The sequence below is a fragment of the Triticum aestivum genome, chromosome 1B, assembly GCF_018294505.1.
Source record: "Triticum aestivum cultivar Chinese Spring chromosome 1B, IWGSC CS RefSeq v2.1, whole genome shotgun sequence".
NCBI classification, from domain to species: domain Eukaryota; kingdom Viridiplantae; phylum Streptophyta; class Magnoliopsida; order Poales; family Poaceae; genus Triticum; species Triticum aestivum.
The window spans coordinates 3,390,074-3,417,167 of record NC_057795.1 but is presented as its reverse complement, the minus strand read 5'-3'; the positions used below and the strand labels follow the sequence as shown (position 1 = coordinate 3,417,167).

General features: G+C 43.0%; 1 long non-coding RNA gene and 1 pseudogene across 2 annotated transcripts; both read right to left on the bottom strand.

Moving 5' to 3' along the window:
- Positions 1–4,348: 4,348 nt before the first annotated feature.
- LOC123083295 (myb-related protein P-like) lies at positions 4,349–17,747 on the bottom strand (annotated as a pseudogene).
- On the bottom strand, positions 12,062–13,197 carry LOC123083306 (uncharacterized). Of its 2 annotated transcripts, none has more exons than XR_006439267.1 (3): positions 13,093–13,197; positions 12,832–12,994; positions 12,062–12,130 (listed from the first exon to the last, which is right to left on the bottom strand). It is a non-coding gene; the product is annotated as an uncharacterized lncRNA (long non-coding RNA). The 2 variants fall into 2 exon arrangements; XR_006439269.1 differs by lacking the exon at positions 12,062–12,130 and adding an exon at positions 12,698–12,757.
- Positions 17,748–27,094: the final 9,347 nt, after the last annotated feature.

The following is a 27,094-nucleotide window of genomic DNA, read 5'->3' as shown; positions in this document are numbered from 1 at the left end:
ATATGATAGTTCTACCGTCCCTAACAATAAATTTCACTTTGCGGGAAAAAATGCCTTTCGTTCTCATTAGCCCTTCCAAAACGGCCAGATGAAAAAAAATTACTCTGTGTAATTAGATGATGCTTTACTACTCTTCTTCTTACGCGGTACTCGTATTCCCGATGGTGACCAGTCCTAGTCCTAGAGTCGGCGCCATTGCGTGGTTTTTTTTGTGCAGACGCAAGCAGCGAGAATGGAGGAGCCGCTGTATTACTACCCCTACATAGATGTAGCAGGAATTGTACTGAGACGCAAACCAACCTGTGGTTGGATGGTTAGAGGGACTATGGTATCTCCAACCCATCAGAGTTCAAGTCTTAGTGCTTGCATTTATTCACGTTAACCGTAATTATACATAAGTTTTTTTCACAAAGGACGAATTTTATTTGCTCAAAATGAAGCATCAAGTGATACAAACATCATGAGCACACATCCAGCCTCTACATCGTTAGGATGCACACCGTCAACACCAGTGCATACACATAAAAAAATACGCCACCAAAAAGCAAAGTCTTATAAGACCAAATCTATACCTATCCGTGGAAAAAGAAAATCCCCAAATTGATCAAAACAACGGCCCACAAACTACAACAACGTCAACGGCCATATCGGCACCAACCATTTCATGACACCATCAGGAAAACGATATTCTTTAATAACAACGCCTTCTGAAAGGAATCGGCGCTCAGGCATCGTCGTCACCGAATACAACCACCAGAGGCTAGATTTTAGGTTTTCACGCTAAAGAACATGTCCGAGCATATCTAAGCAATGCCTTTAACATGGTAACAACAGAAACGTCACCATCGCCAGGTATAACCGGCCCAGGGTACGACCTAGGGTTTTCACCCTAAAGCTTGAGATTCTATACTCAAGAAGCACCACCAAGTCGGCGTCACCCATGTGTTATCGCCTCCGTTTTCACGTGATCCTAGCAGCTACATGTACTGGCTAGAGATCCCACCGCTGCCGCCACATCATAACCATGCCCTCTGTGTCAAAGCACTGCCATAGTATGTAAGCTATTGATGTGACCGTGATGACAACACCAAGAATGGGCAAGCCACATAGCACCATCGCACGCCACCATCACACGTTTTCAACTGATCGCCACGGTCTCGTCGTGCCATTGCCGCCGACGAGCACTCATCCCCGAGCCATCACCTAGATGTAGATTGCAAGATGCAAAAATAGTATAATTAAATTCATATATCCATTTCAGATATGCATGCCCCTGTTCACTTTTATACTCGGCGTGGAAACCAGAGACATCACGGTCTCAGTCTCTGACACACAACTATTCACCACCCTTCTAGTCAGCGCCGGGCTCGTGCTTCTGGGGGCTTCGGCTACCTCATGCAAATGTTCCGCCCTCGACACCATGAAGTACGGAGCCACATGGTTTGCACCAGGATGGAAATTTCATTCTAGCCAGGGGGGCAATGCCCCCTCCCCACATCAAAGATTCGAAAAGAAAATAATTAGACGTACCATTCAGATTTCCATATAAACATTTATAGTTATACTTAACCCCATCCCCTCGATTGGTTCTTAGTACCATCAATGGATTTTTTTTCTCTTGGGCAATTTGTTTTTTTCTGTGTTTTTTCTCTGTTTTTTTTCTATTGATGAACAAATAGGAAGAGTGATAATGGACTAACAAACGGTGAAAAAGGCATACTCAAGCGTCAAGCCGTCAAGAGTGAAGAGTAAAAACCACATGGAACCAAATGCCCAAAATGACTAGGAATGTTGAAAATCCATTTTCGCTCTAGAGAGCACATGCTCCTGGATTGCACAAATGGATTTTACAAATGTCAAAAAATAAAATAAAGTAATAGATGTGTTCATTGTCACACTCAAATGGTACATGCAAATTTTCAAGAGGAAAACTTAAGTATATTGACTTCAGCAAAAAAAAAACAAGTCAAACACCACATAATTTTGTTTTTTCACCGATTAAGTACTAGTATCCCATATGGCACAAAATTATCAAGCACACTTGCTTAAATCCATTTCGGCTCTTGGGAACTATAAGGTGCATTTTATTCTTATACAAAGGTGTTGTCAATGCACAAAACTCCTCCTTGAGCCTCTCACCATCACAGTGATGTTGAAACTAACCCTAAAATCAAGGAGAGGTTGATCGAATCTCGGGGGGGGGGGGGGGGGCAACCTCCATCCAGTAGCTAAATATGGTTAGTTGAGATTTTCCTTATTTTTTTGAAGGTTTTCCTTTGTTTTTTGATTTTTTTTTTGAAACACGAGAATAGAACTGGGAGGTGGGATGGCACCAAATCTTCGCAGAGGCCGCCACGGGGAGGAAGGAAGTCTCTTCTCGTGTTCTTAGGTGAAGAGGAAGTGCGAGAGTGTGAGGGGATTGCGGTGGAGGGAGGGAGGGTGTGACGCACGGCCCCATCCTCCCGGCAATGGATGGAACACTACCACGTACGAGGAGTCAAACCCTAGCGATGATGCCCGTGCGGTAGGATGGACCTGCATTGACGGGAATGAACTGGATAAAAATCATACCGAAGATACCCCTAAAAGTTGTACCGATAATACCATTAAAATTTGAGAGGAAATGCCTGATCTGTTCAATTTTTTTTTGAAAATGCTCCTCGATTGTCGATATAATACACAAGCCATCAGCGTATTGCGTTGGATCTGGACCATCCAATCCTCTCTGATGGATGGACCATATCGACCGAATGCACGGTTTTAGAGATAAAAACGTTTTTCATAAACAGGCTTACGAGAAAAAGGTAAAACTCCCAAGTTGCGACAAATGGCGCACATGCAGTATGCCACTTGTCGGAACCTGGTGAGATGAGAGTGATCTTTGGAAGGAGTACTCCTCAATTAATTATTTTGGCAATCTCAGTCATGTGGCTTGGAGGCGCGGATGGATAGGGCCTTCCGCAATTGATCACGGAGCTACAATGACAAGTTGGGTTTTAATACTCCGAGCGATATGGACCGTCCGTCGGAGCGTATCAGACGGTCCAGATCAGATACCATACGCTGATAGCATGTGTATTATATGGACACCTGAGGGGCATTTTGAAATAAATAAAAGATAACTTGTTTTTTCATGTTTGTAAGAGGCACATCTGTGCCTCTCGCGGAAGCAAAACCGTGCCTCTCAAGGAAGAAAAAAGAAGATAAAACACGTAATTTTATTGTTTCCGAGAGGCACGGTCGTGCCTCTCATGAAAGGAAAAGAGAGAAAACACAAAAAAAATTCCGTTTTCGAGAGGCATGACTGAGCCACTAGCGGAAACAAAACTGTGCCTCTCACGGAAGCAAAACTGTACTTCTAACAAAAAAAGAGAAAAACGTTTTTCTTGTTTCCTGGAGGCATGGCCGTGCCTCTCGCGAGAGCAATAGCGTGCATCTCTAGAAGCAAAACTGTACCTCTCAGGGAAGAAAACGAAAGGTTTTGTCGGAAAAATATTTGTCGAAATGCTTGAAAAGTCCGGTGACAAACAGAAAAGTGGAAAAAACTAGAAAAAACCATCTAAAAAGCAAAAAACGCGTGTAAAAAATAATAAAAAATCCGGAGGAAGTGCCCAGACCACGACGCGTAGCGGCGGCTGAGAGTGCGCCACTTAGCGCGCTCTCAGCCCACCCCGAAATGATCGTTGGGAGTCTCCCGAAGGAGCGCTCGTCAACTAGTTGCTCCCTGAGATCTCTCCCTCGCGCGGACGCCACACCTTCATCATCCTGTCTGGGCTGCAGAACATCTGGCAGTGCAGCATGGAGGCCTCGAGGGCTAGCAGCCTAGCACACGTGACCACTATTTTGGTTACAGAATGGGATATTTTTACACGGGGGATTGGTAAACATGGTTATCATGGTTACCACGAAATTTCAAGCAAATTCTGAAGAAAATTTATAATTAAAATTTGATTTCATTTTTTTCAAAAATTGATATAGATAGCACTTGAACTTATATAGTTCAAAAAAAAGTGCAAGAAGGAGAACTCGAACGCTACATTTTGAACATGGAAATAGATTGTTACCAACATGCCAAAACTAACTATATTGAAATAATTGAGATGCTGCCGTACTTTACTGTACATTAAGTATTCAAATTCAAAATATTCAAAAAAATTGATTTGTTTTGCTTGAAATGCCCATTTACCGAGGGGCATGGAAATACGCGGTAATCTTGTAAATCTTGAAATTTTGAGCGGTAACCAAAACCCTGACTCGACACCTTTTTCTTCTTCCTCTATGTTTGTGGCAGCCATTTTGTGATTGTTTCTCTTAGGACGCATCAGAGAGGAGCCAACTGACGAACGACTCAAGCTTGTCCGACTCGGAGCCTGTCGTTGCCTGTGGCTTCGCGGTCTGGAGGGGATCATTCTGGGCTGGCTGGTCGCATAGGTGAGACGCAAAACCCTCCCAGTCCATGTCCAGGAGATCCTCAACCCGAGGTGAGTGGCCTCCGTGCTCGATGCCGGTCAGCACTCTAGCTGGCATGTCGTTGATGCTTGATAACAGGGCCCCAATCTCCCCAGACTCCTGTAAAATCCCAATTTGATCCATTGAGTTGTACACGTAGCTGGGCTCCAGGAAACCACCATTGAGATCTATGGGGTCCATGACCATGGGCTCCTCACTGCAGGGTGTATCATTAGTGATGATGTTGATCGGCCGGTTCTGTTCTAACATAGTTTCCGAGTTGCCCTGAGGTAGGCTTGATGTTGATGATGACATGTCACCGACCGGCCTAGAGCATTCCATTGACCTGGTGGGCTCAAGCACCGGCTGCTTCTTCGTGCTGCTCCTTGGTGCCCGGCCGCCTCGGCGCTTGGAAGCGGTGGAAAGCTTGTTCATGTCGATGGTTATGGTGGTTTCCTTGCCAGCGGTGTACATGCGCCGGAAGCTGTGGATCTGCCTGCTAAGATGAGCGTTCCAGTAATTCTTGATCTCGTTGTCAGTCCGCCCTGGCAGGTGACTGGCGATCAGTGACCATCTGTCAGCCAGTTCATGAAGATGCATGCTCGTTAGTGAGAGCTATTTAAATATAAATGGGAAGCGGTGCTCTATGAGCTAAGATAGTACTAACTCGAAACACCGGACCAGGCAGACTAATTAGAGAGTATACCTTAGGATATAGATATATCGTGGACTATATTGAGTGTCAAACCTTTGAGATCTCTCAAGCTAAAGCTATGCACTTTTAACGCTGAATTTAAAATGACGCTAATAGCCCCGATTTCCCACTATAGCGTCAAATCTGGAGTCGTTTGCCCGCTAAGCCGCTATACAAAACCAACCTTCTGCATTATTTTTTGTTCTAGTTTCTGACGCATTGATGCAAAGCTTGGTTATTTAAATAGAACGCCTGATTGTTGCTCGGGTTTTGATATAGAGTGAATTCCACTTTTTACCCCATATTTATACATTTGTGACACTAATTACCCCTTCGAGTGAAAATTCGTCTAGAATACCCCTTTTGAAATCTTTGGACCCTTGTTTTTTGATGCGTGTCCATCAGGTAAGGTGTGAGGTGACGCCCTGTATCCAAAAACATGTGGACGGCCACAAGGAGTGGAACAGATAGACAAGAGAAGCTTGGACAAGATCGCCAATGATGCCCTCCGATCCTTACAGTTTTTTTTACGAATCAATGACGCAACATGCCGATCCTATCGACCATAAACAAACAAAATGTAAAACTGGGGTAAAACCGTGTTAAAAGTCTCCAAAATCTGACATTTCGATAAAAGTTCCGCTAAATAGGGTAATATGTGTCACAAATGTACAACTACAAGGTAAAAAATGGAATTCACTCTTTGATATACGAACATATGTATATGTTAAGTATATGCATTATATCATATATGATGCCTTATTGTATACTTATTTTTGTTAGAATTAGTCTTGACATTAGTTGTACACATGCATGTGTACATGTCGTGTGAGTTATAGCCAGTCCTTAGCTGCACGTATTGGTTAGTTAGTGAGTCAGCTGCAGGGGTGGCCCTCTAGTCGTGCATGTAGTTGGCTAGTGAGTTGTTGGTGCATGCCTTGGTTGTTAGCTTCAGCGGGTTGTTTGACCGGTGAGGGCTGAGAAAAGATGTAGCCACGTTATGGTCACCAGGGAAATCTTTTTGGCAAAGCCATTGTGATCCTCTTCCTTGGTGCATGTGTGTGTGTGTGTGAGAGAGAGAGAGAGAGAAGATAGAGCATGTGAGGAAGAAGTGAGGTGCGGCGAGGAGGCGATGCCAACAATTATTTTCAAATTTTCATGATTTATGGAAAACGCTAAATTGGTTTCGCTTTGCGACAGCTCCGCTATAGCTTTTTCGTTAGCTTCTGGCCCAACAACCAGTAAATGGCAATAGCCCGCTATTTAAACAATGAGTATGTATTCCTCTTCACATGCAATTCGGCGAAGATATCCTAGCTAGAGCCCATCCAACTCTCGCACTGATTGTACCCCATCACTGCCGATACCATTGATTGCCTAAGTGACATTCTACTTAATTTCCTGAACTAATTGGGAACAGGAATCCGGCACCAATCGCAAAAAAGAAAAAAAAGAAAAAAATCAACGATGTTATCCTAGGTCTCAAGGATCACATGGTTCGTCTCTCGCACTGATAGAGCCATTTTGCAAGTACATGCCCGAACTAATTTGCAAGTTGTTTACTTTATTGTTCCTCGCGTTTCCTGGCTGGTACAGTTAATATGACCAACAAAATGTCGCGCATGATCATGAACCATGAGATAGGCTGGAGAGGACCAGTACACATTCTACATCATCGGGGTTAGCATCAATCTCCTCAGCTCGCGCTGGGGGTGACAGCAATGTCATCTTTTAAGTGGATTAGCAAGATCCAGAGCGCCACCAAGTACATTGACTAATACTGATGTTGAGAACTGAGCAATACTAGACTACTAGGGCAATACTAGACTACTAGCAGCCGCCACTCTCTAGTGTACACTGAGCTTTCTGAGTGAGTGAGAACGTCTGGAGCACGGCACCAGTTGGTCTGCTGCGCCGGAGAAATTATTGTAATGTGTAATAGATTGAACGATTGTAATGTACCCACTCTTGTTTAAAACTACAGCCGTACAATCTATGAGACATCACAATCGCGAATGGATCTGATCACAGGAAACATCTGATCATTGAAACATCTACATAACATACATCACAATTACGAAACCTAGACGCTGTTCTAGTGCTTAAAGGTTGTTGCGTTAAACATCTAATCATTTGTTTAGTGAACCTGTTCTTATTTAAAATCATATATAGCTAACAATTTATAAGGTGTGCACTGTCTTGAAAAGGAAAAAATACATGTAGAACTACGCGAACCAATAAAACGGGTGGCCCTAAAATATAATCCCACGTACACATGCATAGACCAACAACCCGTCTCGTAAAAGAAAATCTCATGTACACCCAATATGATGCATCAACAATTTCACGGATGGAAATGAGTCCTCATACCCTTCCTTTTGTGCGTTGCCTTTCATATGTCACCACCAACAAATTGGTAATTACATCCTATTTTGCGTAAAAGAAAAGGGGAGTTATATGTTTTGTGGGCTCAAGAAACTAATTAAGTAATGGATTACTGATTTAAAATTATCCACTTCACAGGTGCAAAGGTTAGATGCGATTGGATCATGCACTCCTATTTTTTCAGAAAGAAAGCAAGTGAGTCACATTTAAGAAAGACAGTGCGAGAATTTACAGTTTTAACAAAGTATCATTCTGTTGCCCCAGTTAAGAGATATTTAATAAAACACAGTTGACGCGACAGCGCAACCTAGCTTGGTCCATGTTTGTGTTGTTGGATTTTTGCCACATAGTCAAGAGAGGATATAGTGATAAACTGAATACATGGCAAACACAAAAACACGAAACGCAAGAAAAACGGCTAAATCTTGTCGTGTATGACTTGAGAAATAAGTTGGTCAAGAAATAGCAAATCTGTTTCTGTACAATGATGTGGGCCATAGAATTGTATAGTCGAGGGAATAACCTTTAATCTATAGCGCCAGAATATTACGCCACCACTAAATGTGAAAGGGAGCGAAAAATGGGATCGCTAATTTACATTTAGTGTTCCTTTCTGTTAAAGGGAGCATGTACATTATTTCTAGGTGTGAAATGAATATAGGAAAAGACTAAAATCATATATTAATATACAAGACCGGTAATGGATTAACACATATACATTGACTAAGATCAGTTCCTCAAATTTGTATGTAACTAGATGCAACTTAATTGTTTTATATCAAAATCAGCAAAATATTACAAGAATGCAACATTAATACAGATATCTGCCTCTGTTTTTGGCATGCTTAATTTTGCCTTGGTCCTGTTCAATGCTCATGGATGGGGTGCATTATTTTCGAAAGAGCATACATTATAGACATCAAACGTTCAGTTATGAAACGAATGAAGTCTTTTCATTTCTAAGTAGTTGCTGTTTCATATCCTCACACATTCTCCAATATTAATCTTTGACCCTTAGTTTCTGACATTTTTCTATTTATAAGTAATGACAATTTATATAATGCAAATATTCACGTGTAATTAATGCGTTGGTAAACATAACTTTTTAAGGAAAACAAGTGCATTGATTGACCACTTTAGTAAACAAAAAAATATTCCACCACTCACCATCTATCTTAGTTGGTGAGATTTTTGAATCGAGCGATATAAACTAGAAGGGGGGTGGGGGTGGGGGTATACTTGTCTGTAAATTTCCATGATGAAATGCATTATGACGTGAGCTACACACACACACACACACACACACACACAACCCATGATTGTCTACAACATGTACTGTTCACTATAAAAGATCATGATTTTTTTGTGTAGACCACATAAAAACATATTTCATCACCATGATTTACAGTGATAGAGTATACGTCATTATATATATGTGCACCTCGTTTCACAATTTTTTGAAACAACAATTTTTGGCTTTTGTATTTTCAAAATTTTGAGCCCCATGAAGCTTGGGATCAAAAAGTCCACTCTCGGAAGTTGTCTGAAAATAGAACTTACACATAAAGTAAAACAGAAAATAGTGATTTTTTGTCGAAAGAGACCCTCTGTCCACTGGGATTGACAAAAGAGACCCCTTGCGGACGAAATTGACAAAAGAGACCCCCTCACTAGTGGCGGCAGGCGCGCCAGGCGACACGTGTCACCTGCCGCCACGCCGTGAGGCGGCGGGCCCGGCCGCCACAACAGGAGGCGGCAGCCCGGTGAATAACGGTGCGTCCATAGGGCAGCACAGGCCAGCGTGCCGCGATGGAACGGGCCGCGCCAGGCGAGCCCTGCCGCCACCGGGTGAGGCGGCCGCCGCTGCCGCTGTCGCTACTCGGCCGACAAGGCCTGCTGCGCGCGGGCCCAGCAGGTGGGCCACGCCGCCACTAGCTGAGGCGGCATATCCTGTGCTGCTGCACGCGCGACAGTGCGCAGACGGTGCTGATTTCGAGGTGCGGCGCTGATTTCGAGGCGCGAGCTTGATGGTTGTGACTCCGACGCGCGGGAATATGGACGCTTTTGGTTCTTTCGCCTGGGAATCAATCCTGCCTTTGCTTCTTTTGCCTCAGCGGATGCGATGGCACTGGGAATCCGAGGCTACGGAAAGCTGTTGTGCCGACACTACAGGGATCGTAAATATCGCTGCTTAATTTTCTCGCCATCATTTATCGTCTGAGCTTATAAAAGGAGACACCGAGGCTCTCGTCCACCCATCCTCGAAATCGGCAGTGCGCAAAGTGTGTAACACATTTTTTTCAGTCGGTATGAGTTTGCCTTGCTCGGATCAAGCATTAGGCCGATGAAAATGAAGAATGCAAGTTTGCCTCCGGGGGTGGCAGTCCTGCGGTGTTGGTGTGGCGATCTTTGCAAGGTGAAGGAGGTGACGGATTTTTCAGATTGGTTGGGCATGAAGTTTTTCATGTGCGCCAATTATGAGGAAGATCCTGCCGTAGCTATTTCAGAGTACGACAAGCCTCCGGTATGCTTTAACCATCACGAATAGATATTGTTGGTATTTTCATTGATTCTTTAGTAACATTCTTGTTTCTTGTTGTAGTCTCCTCCGCCTCTGTGCATGTACTATCATTGGATTGACACAGAGAAGCCGGCTTGGGCAGTGACTGAGATTCGTGAAAGAAGTCGCCGTGCGTGGAATAGTTTATTTGCGGAAGAGCGACGCGAGAAGGCGGAAGCTGAGGAGAAAGTAGAGCAAGAGAGAGAGTTAAAAGAATACTATGCGGAGCAACACCGTTTTTTTGAGGAAATGGGAAAGAAAAACAGGGAAGAGGCTCGTCGCATGGAGGAGCAAGAACGACAGCGAAAGGAGGCTCGTGAGGCGGAGAGGCAGAGAAAGAAAGAAAAGGCTCGTCAGGCCAAGGCAGCAGAAGAAGCTGGCGATGGAAAAGGAAAATATCCACGTTGGACTCAGTAGATTCCTGTGGTAGTATTTTAAATTTTGCAATCATTTGTATCTTTATTTCTGCAGTTTAATGTAGCTTCATTTCAGTAGTTAAATGTAGCTTTATTTAAATTCTACGATGTATCTTATTTTCAGTTGTACCTTGTCGTGTTGTATCTTATTTTCAGTTGTACCTTGTCGTGATGGAAAAAATATATAGTTTTAGAATAAAGTAGTGGCATTTTCTTTCCCTCCACTAATTATCGAGCATCGTGCAACAACTATAAAATGAAATTAAGATAGAACATAATTCCTTACAATAAGAGAGTACAAACTAATAATGCAAGTACATCTGAATTAAACGGTACAACTGGAATACAGCTTAAAAACTACATGAAGGCATCATCGTGATCCTCCGTCGATGCAGAACTCTTGCCCTTCGAGGATGCAGAACTCTTACCCTTGGACGATGAAGAACTCTTGCCCTTCGAGGATGCATAAAAATGGATGGTTTTCTGCAGTCCTTCTAAAAGTTTCACTCTTCGGCTCCACAACCTTCTTCCACCTTGCATCCAACCTAAGAAGTTCTTTACGTACCTCCTCATAGGTCCTTTCAGGCCACCCAGACCTACGTAATTGGTGAGCCAACTCATTCATTATGGTGTCACTACCGGTGAGATTGTCCCATTGAACTATCCTATTGTCCATCTTGAAATTGGTAGCTAGCCTCAGCAGAGTGCTACTCATCCCAGGGTGAAAACTACGATCGAAAGGATAATGGGACATCTCGACTACACTACACTCGAATGCTTATCCACCTCCGTCTGAAGGGGGTTTTATAGGTAAAGAGGAGAAAATGGCGGGAAAGAACGACAATGGTAATGGAGGGAAAGGGTTGGCGGGAACATATGGCAGGAAACGGGTGGCAGGAAGATATGGCGGGAAGGGGTTGGCGGCAAACGGGTGGCGGAACATATGGAGGGAAAGCGTTTGCGGGAAAATATTGAGGGGAAAGCGTTGCTTGAAAATATATTTTTTTAATGTCTAAGACGGGCTATGGTTGCACAGTATTCATCAGCCAAAATTTTAAAACAAATTATTTCGGCCTAACATAAGCAAAAGAGTGGAGCGGGATAGTATGGCGGAAGATATAGGCGGGAAAAATTGTTCCTGACTGGTGCATTTTTATTTCAGCATACATAGATGTTCAAATTGAAAAGTCTGATACACACATATGTAGATACAATGGGTCGCGCACGTGCATAGATGTATCACCCTACTTAACGACGACCACCTGGCCTTTCCTTACGACCGGAAGGCGACAAGCGATTAGGTGGCCGGGGCACACGAAGACCGCGGCCGTACTCCAATTCGGCTTCATGTGTCTGCGAGTCCTGCGTAGGTGGTGGAGTCGCGAATCCTTGTTGCGAACCTGAAGCGTAATTGTAGGCGTATGGTTGTGACTCCGGGGGGATAAAAGATGGGCCAATAACGTCCCCTCCGAAGAACTCTGTAACTAATGACGTAACCGTGTCGCCAAGATCATGTGATGCTCCCCGGAGGCATGTGTTGACGCCATGATCACGTGATGCTCCCCGGAGGCATGTGTTGACGCCGCGTTGGGTGTTCTCATCGCCCCAATTAACATCAGGTGTGTCCTGCACATAGAAACATTTTAACCAAACTGTTAGAGGATAATATATGATATCATTGTAAATGCATTGAAATGTAAACATGACTACCTGAGCATATCCCTCTCCTATACTGTCTGGCCATTGTATGTGGTGCTGGTTTAAATCTGGTATACGAGTCTCCTCGGGCATGGGGATCCCTCGCGTGGAGAGATACGGCTGAGATCCCTCACCTTGGGTGTATGCATCATATCCTGTGTACACATATGGGTTAGGGGAAAGAAATTACTCGGGCATCGAATCCAAGCCCGTGCCATGGTCCTGAGATGTCTGCCCCTGACGAAGCTGCATCGAAGAAGAGCGATGCAGCGGCAGAGATGAGTCATGTCGTGGCAATGTCGTTCTAGTACTCGGACCCTCCCCCCATTGCTCATGGCTCATACGCGCCTCGCTCGGTCTGGACGACGGTGCCGCACTCGGTCTGGCTGACCTCGCTACCGGCATGTATGCTCCAGTGGCAACGTCGTCGCCTCTACCGCATCTGAACTTCTTTGCCACGAATTGTTGCAAAAGTTTCTGGAATGTCTTGCGATACGGGCCCTCGGCCGGCATGCTATCCGTAGCCATCTGCCCTACTTCGTTGACATTTTCAAGCTGAACAATATTTGGATGTTATTTAGTTCAAATGATTATGAAATGATGGACCTAAAAAAGTTACAAGTGATTACCAGGTGGTCACGATAGTAAGCTGCATGCAGCTCAACATGTCTCCGCGCCTGCTCCTCTTGTGTGAGATGTGTTGGTATAGTAGCTGGCTGACTGGCCAGGCTAGCACGTGTGTTCATGCAGTACCACTGCTTGTACGCTTGATCTGTACTTCCATCGTACGGTCTGCGAAATTAAATAATTACATAAACCGTTGTGATGAAAGCAAAGCATCTTCACGCATCGTATGATCATCGTGAAAAAATAATGTACATAAAATATACCTAAGTTGACGCACTATATCTGCTAGCGCTTCATTTTCCCACTTGTGTACCCATTCACTGTTCTCTTCCCTCCAATCGTATAAACTCCAACCCCTGCCCATATTTTTTAGCCTGCAAATTATGTAACAAAGTGTGAGTTCAGTAAATTAAAAATGACACTAACTATTTAGGGATGACACATCTTACTTATGTGTTTCCTCGTCGATACGTCTGGGAAAAGGTGGTAGAATTTCTTGATAGAGACCGAACTGTCTCATTACACGCTCTGGGTTGTAAGGTTCAACACACCACAGGAACAATAAGTTGCAGCGAGTCAACCAGAATGCACTATCGGTCAACATGCCTGGTGTGAAGTGTCGAGCATCAAAGACCATTTTTAGCTGGTCCTGAGTCCACGGGTTCCATGTGATTTCTGCCTCATCAAGTATCTCAAACTGCTGGTGGTACATAGGGTAACAATTTTTCGCAATATCTGGAGACCAATGTTTCCGTGCCTTTGTCCACCTGGTGGCCATAGTTGCGCTAGCACCCTCGCCAAAGTCGTATGGGTATATGGGTTGTACTATACGAGGTCGTCCTACAGGGAGGTATTCCCAGGATCATAACTGTAGAAACTCATAGGCGACACAAAGTAATGGAGCTTTTTGTGTGAAAGAGGTTTTTTGCGTGGCATCACACAAGCCTCTGTATGTATGAGATAGCATGGCAGAACCGAAGATGTATTTTGGCTGCTCGGGTAAAGGTTCATCTACCAAATTCTCTGCAATGTAGATGAGACCAGGGACAACAACGTCCCCATGTGAATTTGGAAATAGATTTCCGAGGAGCCACAACAAATACGCAAACAAATGTCTTTTTCTCGTCTCCTCATTGACGAAGCTAGATAAATTAAGAAAGTTATCACGAAGCCAGACGAGTGGGATGCCCCGAGGGTTACCAGAACGTTGTGATTCTGGCATTTCCATCCCAAGACGGGCTGCTATATCTAATGCCCAAGATGAAGACACTTGTGGAGAGGCTACCGGCTCACCTCTAATTGGTAGAGCAGTGATCATAGAAACATCTTTTCAGTGTAGGTGCAAGCTCCCCAAAACGAAAGTGAAAGGTGTGGGTTTCAGGTCTCCACCGGTCAACGAGGGATGTCAAAAGGGATGGGTCCGAACGTACTTGGTCGTCGCATGATGTGAGCCTAGCAAAACCTTGTAGTCCATAAGCGTCAAGGTGAGCAAGGAAATGATTGTGTATTGGCCATGTTTTCTTTATGGTTCGAAGTCTGAAAGGCCGATAATCATGCTTAGTATTTGGTTTCAAAAATAGGTGGCAACGGTGGCCGGCATCATGGGGCCCCTGCAAAAGCACTGGCACTTCACCCATAACCTGCACACAAACATATAAATATAAATTACGAGGAAGACAGAAATACAAATGCAAATCAAAATTAACTTAAAAAAATACAAGAGACTGAAATGATGGCCAACTGATGCTAGGGGCTGATGTGATGGCCAACTCGACCTCACCACCCCTGCTACTGCATCCGGCAACATTAGTGACTGAAATGAACTCCACATACACCATCGGCTGACCATACATTGAGTTATTGGAATTGCTTGCAAATCTCATGTACGACCCCCACGACCGATCACCTGTGACAGGCCGCAAACCCTAACGGGCAACTGTCCCATCATTTCCTCCGTCAACGACGAAGGCCTCCATTGTCATTTTTTTCCCTGCATCCCTGGGCCAAACACCGCTCGGATGCACCTTCTAACTGCTGCGTAACCCACATTGACCATGTCTCTCACTACAATTGTAGTCGACTCGCACAAGGATACATCCACCCCGAAAGGACCGTCGCGTAAGACGTTCCCATAGTACACTACTAAATTTTCCATAGTACCTAACCACCATACATTTTTTACATTTCAAATAGTTAGTAACTGAACATTTAGTAATGATGACAACATTTACATATCATACGACTAAAATAATAACCGTATTTTTATTACAAATATTCGGTTTGTTTCTAGAATCATTTGCGTAGACTTTAAGGGTTTGGTTAAAGTGTATTTAAAGATCTATTTTTTTCTCAAACTCGTCTACAAGAGTAAAAATGACTATTAGTAAAAATTAATTTTCTTACAACAGCCACTAAACATAACAGTACAATAATAACATTTTAATGTCATATGAGTAAAACATTTAATTTCTTCTGGCTTTATATAATTTTTTCATAGCATACAATAGCAATCATTTATTTACAAATAATAATATTTGCAGTGGCATGCACATTATTCACAATAATACATCAATATAAAAAATATTAACAAAATTACGGTGTCATTTTATACCTTAGCTTCAATATGGATGTGCTTGCGAATGCAATTAAGAGTCCAAATAGTTCGAATAAATTCCCGTCGCCAGTACTATATGAACTGAGTCAACCTATTATCACATGAACATCAATATTACACACGGATTTTTCTTTCTGCTATCAAAAGTATGAAAATAGCACTTGCATGTATGTGGTCATCACCTCAAAAGGGACAGCGAAGATAGAAACACAATTTCTTCAATCACGTCATCTCCTTCTTGTTTGCTACTAAGATGATTTATTTTATCTAATTACATACATCATCAAGTACATTAGCACATAATCTTAACATATAAAATTTAGATTATTGCGACATAACAAAGTAGACCTACGCTTCCTAACTATAGACTTATTAATAAACATACCACATGAAATGGCATACCACATGCAATGAACAATTACTGTACAAGTTTTTTTCCTAATTACCGTATTAAGATTTCTCGCATGTCAATACTAATGAATGCACCTAACATAGATATAACATGTTCAATCTACTCTTCTAAAAAAATATTATAAATGTTGTATTTGTCGTCTGAAATTATTTCTAACCTCTACGCACTAACATCGCATAGCTAATGACGGGCTAAAAGACTAACTAATTACCATCGTGCATGCACAAAAAATTACACGTATTGCAAAGCTCATACCTTGATCTTCAACTTTGTAGTTCACTTTCGCAATGCAAATCCTACTCCTCAAGCTCTAAATGACTCCAAATGACTCCTTCAAGTGCTAAAATTATGCCTAAAACAACAGAGAATACACACTTAGGAACTAATCAAACAGAACAAAAACATCATGCATGTGAACGAAACCAACAAAAATGGATAGATCTTACCTTAATCTATCTTTTCTTCAACTTCATCATCTTCGAAATCCAACTCCAAATCGACCAAAATCACGAGTAAAAGTGGCTACCAAGTTTTCCTTTCTGTCTGTGTATGCGCTTAGAGAGAGCAAAGAGGTAGAGAAGGCAACCAAAGATATGCGGGAGAGAGAGTGTATGCACACGGAGCCGCGGATGTGCGTTTAAAAAGAAGAGGACCACTGTATTGTCGACAGAACTAGCCAGAACTCACCTACCGCGGCATCGGATTCCAGCATCGCGGTGTCTCATCACACGCAGCACCAACAACGCTCTCGAGTGTGCGGCAGGAAAACACGCATTGAAAACAGCACGCCTGAGTGCTGTCGCTTCGGCTGGAGAAATAGACGAAAGCGAGAATCACGCACTGCTTTAATCAGTATCGTCTACGTAGCAATTAGTACTACAAAGTTTAGGCGGGAATCCGATTCTGGATCATCGAAACTTATGGCAGAAAGCAAAACAAGGAACTGGGGAAAAGCAGCGCCTGTGAAAATCTGCGCCCACCGGAATCAGCGCCGTTTGCGTCGTTGTCGCGCGTGCAGCAACAGGGTCGCCGCCTGCTGTAGTGGCGGCCTGGCCCACAGGCGGGGCCCGCGAGCATCACAGGTTGTCGGCCCGCGCCCGACAGCGGCAACAGAGGCCGCCTCGCTGAGTGGCGGCATGGCCCACCAGGCCTGGCCGTTCCGTCCCGGCTCGGCGCACTGTGCACAAACGGTTATATCCCGCGCGGCCGCCTCCTGCGGTGGCGGCAGGGCCCGCCGCCTCCTGGCATGGCGGCAGGCGCCACGTGTCGCCTGCCGCGCCTGCCGCCACTAGCGAGGGGGTCCTTTTTGACAATGTTTTTGACATGTGGTCTTTTTTGGTAATTCTGTTGGCCAGGGGTCCTTTTGAACAAAAAATCGAAAATAGTAGGCCAACACATCTTCTTGCGAGCATAGCGTCGCGTGGGTCATATATATATTAATGGTGGAGTAATCCAAGGCCCGTACCTGTTGCCTAATGTAGCATGGAGCTTGACGATGAGATCGTCTTCCTCCTTAGAGAAGTTGCCCCTCCTCACCCCGTCCCTCAGGTAGTTGACCCACCGTAGCCTGCAGCTATTGCCACACCTTAGTAGCCCTGCAGTATTAATACAATGGGAAGCTGGAACATATTAACATATTTGTAGCACTCCCTCATGTTAGTCATGAAGGTATAGCTAGTTAAGTAGTCTGTCTGATCTTGAATATTCAACTAATTAAGTAGCTACTGTGAACAAGCAAAACAGCTTACGCCATATTTACCCGCATTTTTGGGCAGAGACCTCCATGAACCCTCGCCGTGCCCAGCTATGTATTTTGCGAGAGTGTCATCCTCCTTCGCCGTCCACTTTCCTCGCTTCAGCCCCACCTTCTCGCAGCAAGGCGCCCTCCCCATCCTCTCGATCGATAGATCTGTTCAATTGAAAGGTGTGTGAGATCAAGGGACGGGTTACAGATTCATTATAGCTTGATCCAAGCCCAGGTTAACACTAGTTGCTGGGCCAATTAACAGGTGACGTTATATGTTGGTCCTGAGAGCCCTAGCTACCTACGAGTGATCACTCTCAATCTCTCGCTGGCGTAAGACAAAGCGCCATCACATAGCACCACCAGATGACGTCCGGGGAGTGGCGCCGTGGCGGTGTTGTGGCTGGCTGGCAGTGGAGGCGCCGTGGCGCAAAGGCCTCGCGAGCGACCACGTTGTCCAGAAATCTTCGGTGGCCTATACACACCGGTTGCTTTTGTACGTTGTTATTTGATACTCCCTCCGTTCCGAATTACTTATCGCATGTATGGATGTATCTAGATGTATTTCAATTTTAGATGTATTTAGATATAATTTAATTTTAGATACATCCATTTTCAGCGACGAGTAATTTGGAACGAAGGAAGTGCTAGTCAATGTTCCCTAGCTCGCTTTCACTAGATTAATCAACTGTTGAATGTACTATTTAAAGGACTGTAAGTCTGATTCTGCAACTTGCGTGCATCATTTTCCATCTAGGCAGTACGCAAGCGAGTTGAAATGATGAAAGCGAGGTTTAACAGGTTTAGTACACCCGGTACGATTGTTTAACAAGTTTGTACGAAGATGAGTAATCAGAACAAAAGTTTGAGAAGCATGGATCGAGTAATAAATCACTGTTTTTTTTTGTTCAAGAGTTAATAGCATTAGTCATGAACCTGTGCACCTAGGGATCTAAACAGGGCCCCGGCTAATCCCGTAAACCCACTTATGATCTAATCCCGAGCCACGATGCTGAGATGTTTGAATTTCATTCTTATTTTTTGCATGGGACCTATAAATCCACCCAAAGACACACATGTATTTTGAAACCAATCTTGGTGCACTGGAGCATCTGCTTGTAGTTCAAATTTGAATTATGCATATTAAATGCCCCGAAACTCAATTAATTTATAAAAAGGCAAATGAACCCGGAATAGTTCCAAATTTTAACACGACACTCATATAGTTCTATGTTGCCTCTGTAAAAAAAATTAAGGGAGGGAGGAGGCATCATATGTCGTTTCGCACACAAAGGTGACATGTTCCCTCTATGAACCACGAGGCTTCTCGAGAGAAGCTCCGATTTGCAAGAAGTTTAAACCAAAACTTTGTCCCAATTGGGCCAAATTACTTACCGTAGCATGTTGGTGCCATGTCATGACACCATGCCAATTTTCATGATTTTCAGACGAGTTTTGAATTTACAAAAAATTTAAAACCAAGCTTCTTAATGTTTGCCGCCGAGCCACGACGCCCAGATGTTTGAATTTCACTCTCATTTCTTGCATGGGACCTATAAATTCACCCAAAGACACACATGTGATTTTTGAACCAACATTGGTGCACTAGAGGATGGGCTTGTAGTTCAAATTTAAATGATGCACATTAAATGCCGCGAAACTAATTAATGTGTAAAAAAACAAAATGAACCCGGAATAATTCCAAATTTTAACACGACACTCATATAGTTCTATCTTGCCACAATAAAAAAATAAAAGGGGGTAAGACAGCGTATGTTGTTTCGTACAAAAGGTGACACGTTCCCTCTCGAAACCACGAGCCTTCTCAAAAGAAGCTCCGGTTTACAAGAAGCTTATACCAAAACTTGTTCCAATTCGGCCAAATTTTCTACCACAGCATGTTGGTGCCTTGTCATGACACCATGCCAAGTTTTAGGATATTCACGCGAGTTTTGGATTAGAGGAATTTAAAGACCAAGCTTCTCAATGTTTCCGGCCGAGCCACGACGCCAGATGTTTGAATTTCATTCTCATTTCTTGGATGGGACCTACAAATTCACCAAAAGACACACATGTGATTTTTCAGGAAACTTTGGTGCACTAGAGCATGTGCATGTAGTTCAAATTTTAATTATGCATATTAAATGCCTATAAGCTCAATTAATGTATAAAAAGGCCAAATGAGCCCGAAATAATTACAAAATTTAACACGGCACTCATATAGTTGCATGTTCACTGTGTAATAATGCTCAAGCAATTCAAACACTGTCCTCTCCCTTCGTAACACCATTTTGTCTTTCAAATCAGAATGAAAAAATCAAGCACAACACGAATAGTTTACTAGCAAGAATCGTGTGGGATGCTATATAAAATATCTTGGCGCACTCTCTTTTCTCGCTTACGCAGGAAGCTTTCTCGTCTATAGTCCACCGCCCGCGCTTGAATCACAATTTTCTGCCACCGCAGAAATATCTAGTCCCCCCTCCCCGACCAAAAGCCACATTTCCACTGTTCCTCTTTGCTTTCCAAGTTCAAAACCATCACTGCTGCTTACTGGCAGCGTCGCCTCCTCGCCCGCGACCCTTCTTCTTGCAGCGCCTCCTCCTCCCAAGTGATCCTTCTTCATGCAGCACGTCCTCCTTGCCGGCGACCCTTCCTCTTGCCGCATGGCCTCGTCGATATGGTCAGGTAATACAGACCCCACCCCCATCATCCTCCTCCTTCTCCGTCGCACATGCCTCGACCGACGGCGCGACACCTTCTGCCCAAATCACTGCCCCTGTTCTCCAATTAAGCGCCACCCACAAACATTTTGCACGCAGTATAGCGAGGAGCTTTATACATCTCCAAAGTATATATTAATTTTTATTATTCCATGATGTTATATTATCATTCTTGGATGTCTTACAATCATTTTATAGCAACTTTATATCATTTTTTGGGACTAACCTATTGACATAGTGCACAGTGCCAGTTGTTGTTTTTTGCTTGTTTTTTCCTTCACAGAAAATCAATATTAAATGGAGTCCAAATGCCACGAAACATTTTGGAGACTTTGTTTGGACCAGAAGAAAGCTTGGGAACCAAGAAAGCTCACCAGAGGAGGCCCAGGTGGCCCATTAGGCATCAGGGTGCGCCCTGGGCCCCTGGCGCACCCTGGTGGTTAGTGGGAGCCTCCGGACTCCCCTCCACCACCTCTTGACTCCATAAATACCCAAATATTCCAGGAACCCTAGGGGAGTCGATGAAAATTTGTTTCAGCCGCCGCAAGTTCCAGAAGCCACGAGATCAAATTTAGATCCCGTTCCGGCACACTGCCGGAGAGGAACACGATCATGGAGGGTTTCAACATCCTCATTGGTGCTCCTCCGATGATGCGTGAGTAGTTCATATCAGACCCACGGGTCCGTAGGCAGTAGCTAGATGGCTTTCTCTCTCATTTTGATCTTCAATACAATGGTCTCTCGGAGATCTATGTGATGTAACTCTTTTTATGATGTGTTTGCTGGGATCCGATGAACTATGAGTTTATGATCAGATCTATGAAATTATATCCATACTTGATTATTATAGCCTCGTATTTCTTCTCTGATATTTTGGTTATGTTTGGCCAACTTTATTGATCTATCTTGGAATGGGAAGAGGTGCTTTATGATGGGTTCGATCTTGCGGTGCTCAATCTCAGTGACAGAAGGAGACACGATACACATGTATCATTTCTATTAAGGATAAAACGATGGGTCTATTCCTACATGAATAGATCTTATCTACATCATGTCATCGTTTTTAAAGCATTACTTCGTTTTTCATTAACTTAATACACTAGATGCATTCTGGATAGCGGTCGATGTGTGGAGTAATAGTAGTAGATGCAGGAAGGAGTCAATCTACTAATCTTGGACGTGATGTCTATATACATGATCATTTTCTTGGATATCGTCATAATTATTTGCTCTTCTATCAATTGCCCAACAGTAATTTGTATACCCACTGTATGCTATTTTCTCGAGAGAAGCCACTAGTGAAACCTACGCCCCCAGGTCTATCTCTCATAATTTACTTTCAAGATCTATTTTGCTATTCATGTTTCCAATTTATTTGCTCTTTTATTTTCAGGTATATATTAAAAAAACCCCAAAATACCTTGCTACGTTTTATTTTTCTTGTCGTTAATTTATTTGCATCTATCAATCTATCTATTTACCATATTATTTTACCCACGAGGGATTGACAACCCCTACATGTGTTGGGTTGTGAGGATTTGTTGTTTGTGTGCAGGTGCTGCTTACATAGTCTTGTGGATCTTCCTACTGGTTCGATACCTTGGTTTCATAACTGAGGGAATTCTTGTCGTCGTTGTACTACATCACCCTTTACACTTGGAGGGAAAAACCAACACATCAGCAACACCAAGCAGAGCTCAACAGCATCTGGCAGCTAAGAAGCAAATTGTGGCCCCGCGCGCGGATGAGGTCGCGATGGTTGCCATGCGTGCCGACCACCAGATCTTGGAGGAGCACCTCATCTTCGAGACCACCGTCGACGCCGCCAGACGGTTGTCTACTTTAAAATACAGTTCTCGGTGTTTTCTCGAGGCCACCGTCCCTGCCTTCTAGTGATTTGTCCTCTGTAATGTTAATATGCAATCTCATATTCTAAAAAGTAATGTTCAGTTAACAGTTTAGTCCAACAATTGCTATATTTCCTAGCATTTCTCGAGCATTATTGGTTTCATTAACTATCTTATCTTCTAGTATATGTTCTATTTTGCAATGTCGTGCTCGGCAAACTATTTTGGTTCATTTGTTCTGTTGTCCAGCTAACCGTTTGGTGCACTTCTGCAATTTGATGTTCATTTGTTGTGGGTACAATTTTCTATTGTTATGCATATGAGAAATAAATCGAATTTGGTTGTACTCAATACACGAGAAACATATATAAGTGCTCTATTTCCAAGTTGTTTATCATGATTGGTTAGGTTAACTAGCTTTTCCATGCGTCTCGACTTAATCTGTTGGATCTGCAATATGTTTATTTCTCATTAACATATTTTACTAATAGTATGCCAATTCTCTGTTAACCTGATCCAGATCTTCACTATATGTGTTGCAGGAAAACAATGGGAGGCACCGAGGTTTACCATCGAGGTTTGCTCATGCATGGTCCTTTCGCTACTAGCATATTATTGTGCAGAGTTGCAGGAATCATTCTAATATTTAGGTTTTTTACAATTTAGTCTTGCACATGTTGGTCCTACCGTTAGAGGCTTAGACCCACTATTCGACCCATTTTGCATATGGGGAAATTAGATGTCCATGAATATCAGTTTTCTCTTTTAGTTTTTTCTTTTTTCTTCTCCACTTTTTTTTCGATTTACTTTTCCATTTTTTGCTTTCTTTTGTTTTTTCTCTCTCCGGTTTTTGTTTCCTTTCAGTTTTCCCTTCAAATGCTTGTTCAACATTTTTTCAAATACATGTCAACATTTTTTCAAATACTTGTTCGACATTTTTATATACATGATCAATACTTTTATAAATTTTTGTACAACATTTTTCAAATGCTGGTTCAAATTTTTTAAATAATTGCTCAACACTTATGAAATACTTGTTCAACATTTATATGTACATGATCGACATTTTTATAAATACTTGTCAACATTTTTTGCAAATACATGTTCAACATTTTTTTAAATGCTTGTTAAGCATTTATATATATATGATCAACCTTTTTTCAAATACTTGTACTTTTTTTCAAATATGTGTTCAACACCTTTCAAATAATTGTTCAACATTTTCCAAATACTCGTTCAACAATTTTCAAATGTTCAAGGAAGCAACTTGTTGAAAGTAATACATTTTGATATGTGCAGTCCAATGAGTGCTGAGGCACGCAATGGATATCATTATGTTCTTACTTCACAGATGATTTGAGTAGATACTAAATATATTTAATTGATAAAACACAAGTCTAAATTATTGAAAGGTTCAAGTAATTTCAGAGTGAAGTTGAAGATCGCTGTGATAAGAGGATAAAATGTCTATGATATGATCACAGAGATGAATATATGAGTCACGAGTTTGGTACACAATTAAGATATTATGGAAATTGTTTCACAACCAATGTTGCCTGGAACACCATAGTGTGATGGTGTGACCGAACATCGTAGCTGCACCCTAATGGATATGGAACACCATAGTGTGATGATGTCTCTTATCAAATTACCACTATCGTTTATGGGTTAGGCATTAGAGACAACTACATCCACTTTAAATAGGGCACCACCTAATTCCGTTGAGATGACACCGTATGAATTATGGTTTAGAGAAACCTAAGCTGTCGTTTCTTAAAAGTTTGGGGCTGCGACGCTTATGTGAAAAAGTTTCAATCTGATAAGCTCGAACCCAAAGCGGATAAATGCATCTTCATAGGACACCCAAAACAGTTTGGTATACCTCCTATCTCAAATCTGGAAGCAAAAGTGATTTTTTTAGAAACGGGTCCTTTCTCGAGGAAAAGTTTCTCTCGAAGGAATTGAGTGGGAGGATGGTGGAGACTTGATGAGGTTATTGAACCATCACTTCAACCAGTGTGTAGCAGGGCGCGGGAAGTTGTTCCTATGGCACCTACACTAATTGAAGTGGAAGCTGATGATAGTGATCATGAAACTTTGGATCAAGTCACTACCAAACCTCGTAGGTCGACAAGGACGCGTACTACTCCAGAATGGTACAGTAATCCCGTCTTGGAGGTCATGTTGCTAGACAAATATGAACCTACGAGCTACGGAGAAGCGATTGTGGGCCCGGATTCCGACAAATGGCTCAAGGCCATAAGATCCGAGAGAGGGTCCATGTATGAAAACAAAGCGTAGACTTTGAAAGAACTACTTGATGGTCGTAAGGCTGTTGGGTACAGATGGATTTTAAAAGGAAGACGGACAATGATGGTGAGTGTCACCATTAAGAAAGCTCGACTTATCGCTAAGATGTTTTCTGACAAGTTCAAGGAGTTGACTACGATGAGACTTTCTCACTCGTAGCGATGCTAAGAGTCTGTTGGAATTATATTAGCAGTTACTGCATTATTTATGAAATCTTGCAGATAGGATGTCAAATCATTGTTTCCTCGATGATTTTCTTGAGAAAAGGTTGTATGTGATACAACCAGAAGGTTTTGTCAATCTAAAAGATGCTAACAAGTATGCAAAATTACATCAATCCTTCTAAGGACTGGGGTAAGCATATCGGAGTTGGAATATACGCTTTGATGAGATGATAAAAAAAATTGGCTTTATACAAAGTTTATGAGAAACTTGTATTTCCAAAGAAGTGAGTGGGAGCATTGTAGAATTTCTGATGAGTATATGTTGTCGACATATTGTTGATCAGAAATGATGTAGAATTTCCAGAAAGCATATATGGTTGTTTGAAAAGTGTGTTTCAATGGAAAACCTAGATTAAGCTACGTGAACATTGAACATCAAGATCTATAAGGATAGATCAAAACGCTTAATAGTACTTTCCAATGAATACATACCGTGACAAGATTTAGAAGGAGTTCAAAATAGATCAGCAAAGAAGGAGTTCTTGGATGTGTTATAAGGTGTGAGTGTTGAGTAAGACTCAAGACCTGACCACGACAGAAGAGAGAGAAAGGATGAAGGTCTTCCCTTATGCTTTTAGATGTAGGCTCTACAGTATGTTGTGCTGTGTACGGCACCTGAAGTGTGCCTTGCCATGAGTCAGTCAAGGGGTACAAGAGTGATCCAGGAATGCATCACATGACAGTGGTCAAAGTTATCCTTAGTAACTAGTGGACTAAGGATTTTTTCTCGGTTATGGAGGTGGTAAAAGAGTTCGTCGTAAAGGGTTACGTCGATACAAACTTTGACACTAATCGGGATGACTCTGAGTAGTAAACCGGATTCGTATAGTAGAGCAGTTACTTGGAATAGTTCCAAATGGCGCGTGGTAGTTGCATCTACAAGATGACATAGAGTTTTGTAAAGCACACACGAATCTGAAAGGTTCAGACCTGTTGACTAAAAACCTCTCTCACAAGCAAGATATGATCAAACCCCATGGGTGTTGGATTCATTACAATCACATAGTGATGTGAACTAGATTATTGACTCTAGTGCAAGTGGGAGACTGTTGGAAATATGCCCTAGAGGCAATAATAAAATGGTTATTATTATATTTCCTTGTTAATGATAATTGTCTATTATTCATGCTATAATTGTATTAACCGGAAACCGTAATACATATGTGAATACATAGACCACAACATGTCCCAAGTGAGCCTCTAGTTGACTAGCTCGTTGATCAATAGATGGTTGTGGTTTCCTGACCATGGACATTAGATGTCGTTGATAATGGGATCACATCATTAGGAGAATGATGTGATGGACAAGACCCAATCCTAAGCATAGCACAAGATCGTGTAGTTCGTTTGCTAGAGCTTTTCTAATGTCAAGTATCGTTCCTTAGACCATGAGATTGTGCAACTCCCGGATACCATATTAATACGTTGGGTGTATCAAACGTCACAACGTAACTGGGTGACTACAAAGGTGCACTACAGGTATCTCCGAAAGTGTCTGTTGGGTTGACACGAATCGAGACTGGGATTTGTCACTCCGTATGACGGAGAGGTATCTCTGGGCCCACTCGGTAAGGCATCATCATAATGAGCTTAGTGTGACTAAGGAGTTAGTCACGGGATCATGTGTTATGGAACGAGTAAAGAGACTTGCCGATAACGAGATTGAACAAGGTATAGGGATACCGACGATCGAATCTCGGGAAAGTAACATACCGATGGACAAAGGGAATTGTATACAGGATTGCTTGAATCCCCAACATCGTGGTTCATCCAATGAGATCATCGTAGAACATGTGGGAGCCAACATGGGTATCCAGATCCCGTTGTTTGTTATTGGCCAGAGAGGTGTCTCGGTCATGTCTGCATGGTTCCCAAACCCGTAGGGTCTACACACTTAAGGTTCCGTTTTGCTAGAGTTGTAATGGGAATAGTATGTGGTTACCGAATGTTGTTCGGAGTCCCGGATGAGATCGCAGACGTGACGAAGAGCTCCGGAATGGTCAGGAGGTGAAGATCAATATATTGGACGAATGGTATTGGAGTTCAGAAGTGTTCCGAGGGTACCGGGCTATGGCCAGCATCACCGAAAGGTGTTTCAGGGGCCCCGGCAAGTGTTGCAGGGCCTCATGGGCCAAGGGGAGGGGGCAAACCAGCCCACTAAGGGGTTGTGCGCCCCCACACCCTACCCATGTTGCTTGGGGAGGTGGGGCGCCTCCATCTGGCTTGGGAGGCAAGCCTCCACTTCGCTTGGCTTGGGGGGCAAGTCTCCCTAGAGTTTCCCTAGGGAGATCCAATCTGCCATAGCCTCCGCCCCCTAGGGAAACCCTAGGGCGCCTCCTCCTCCCCCCCTTTCCCCTATATATAGTGAGGGGTGGGAGGGCAGCCGCAACC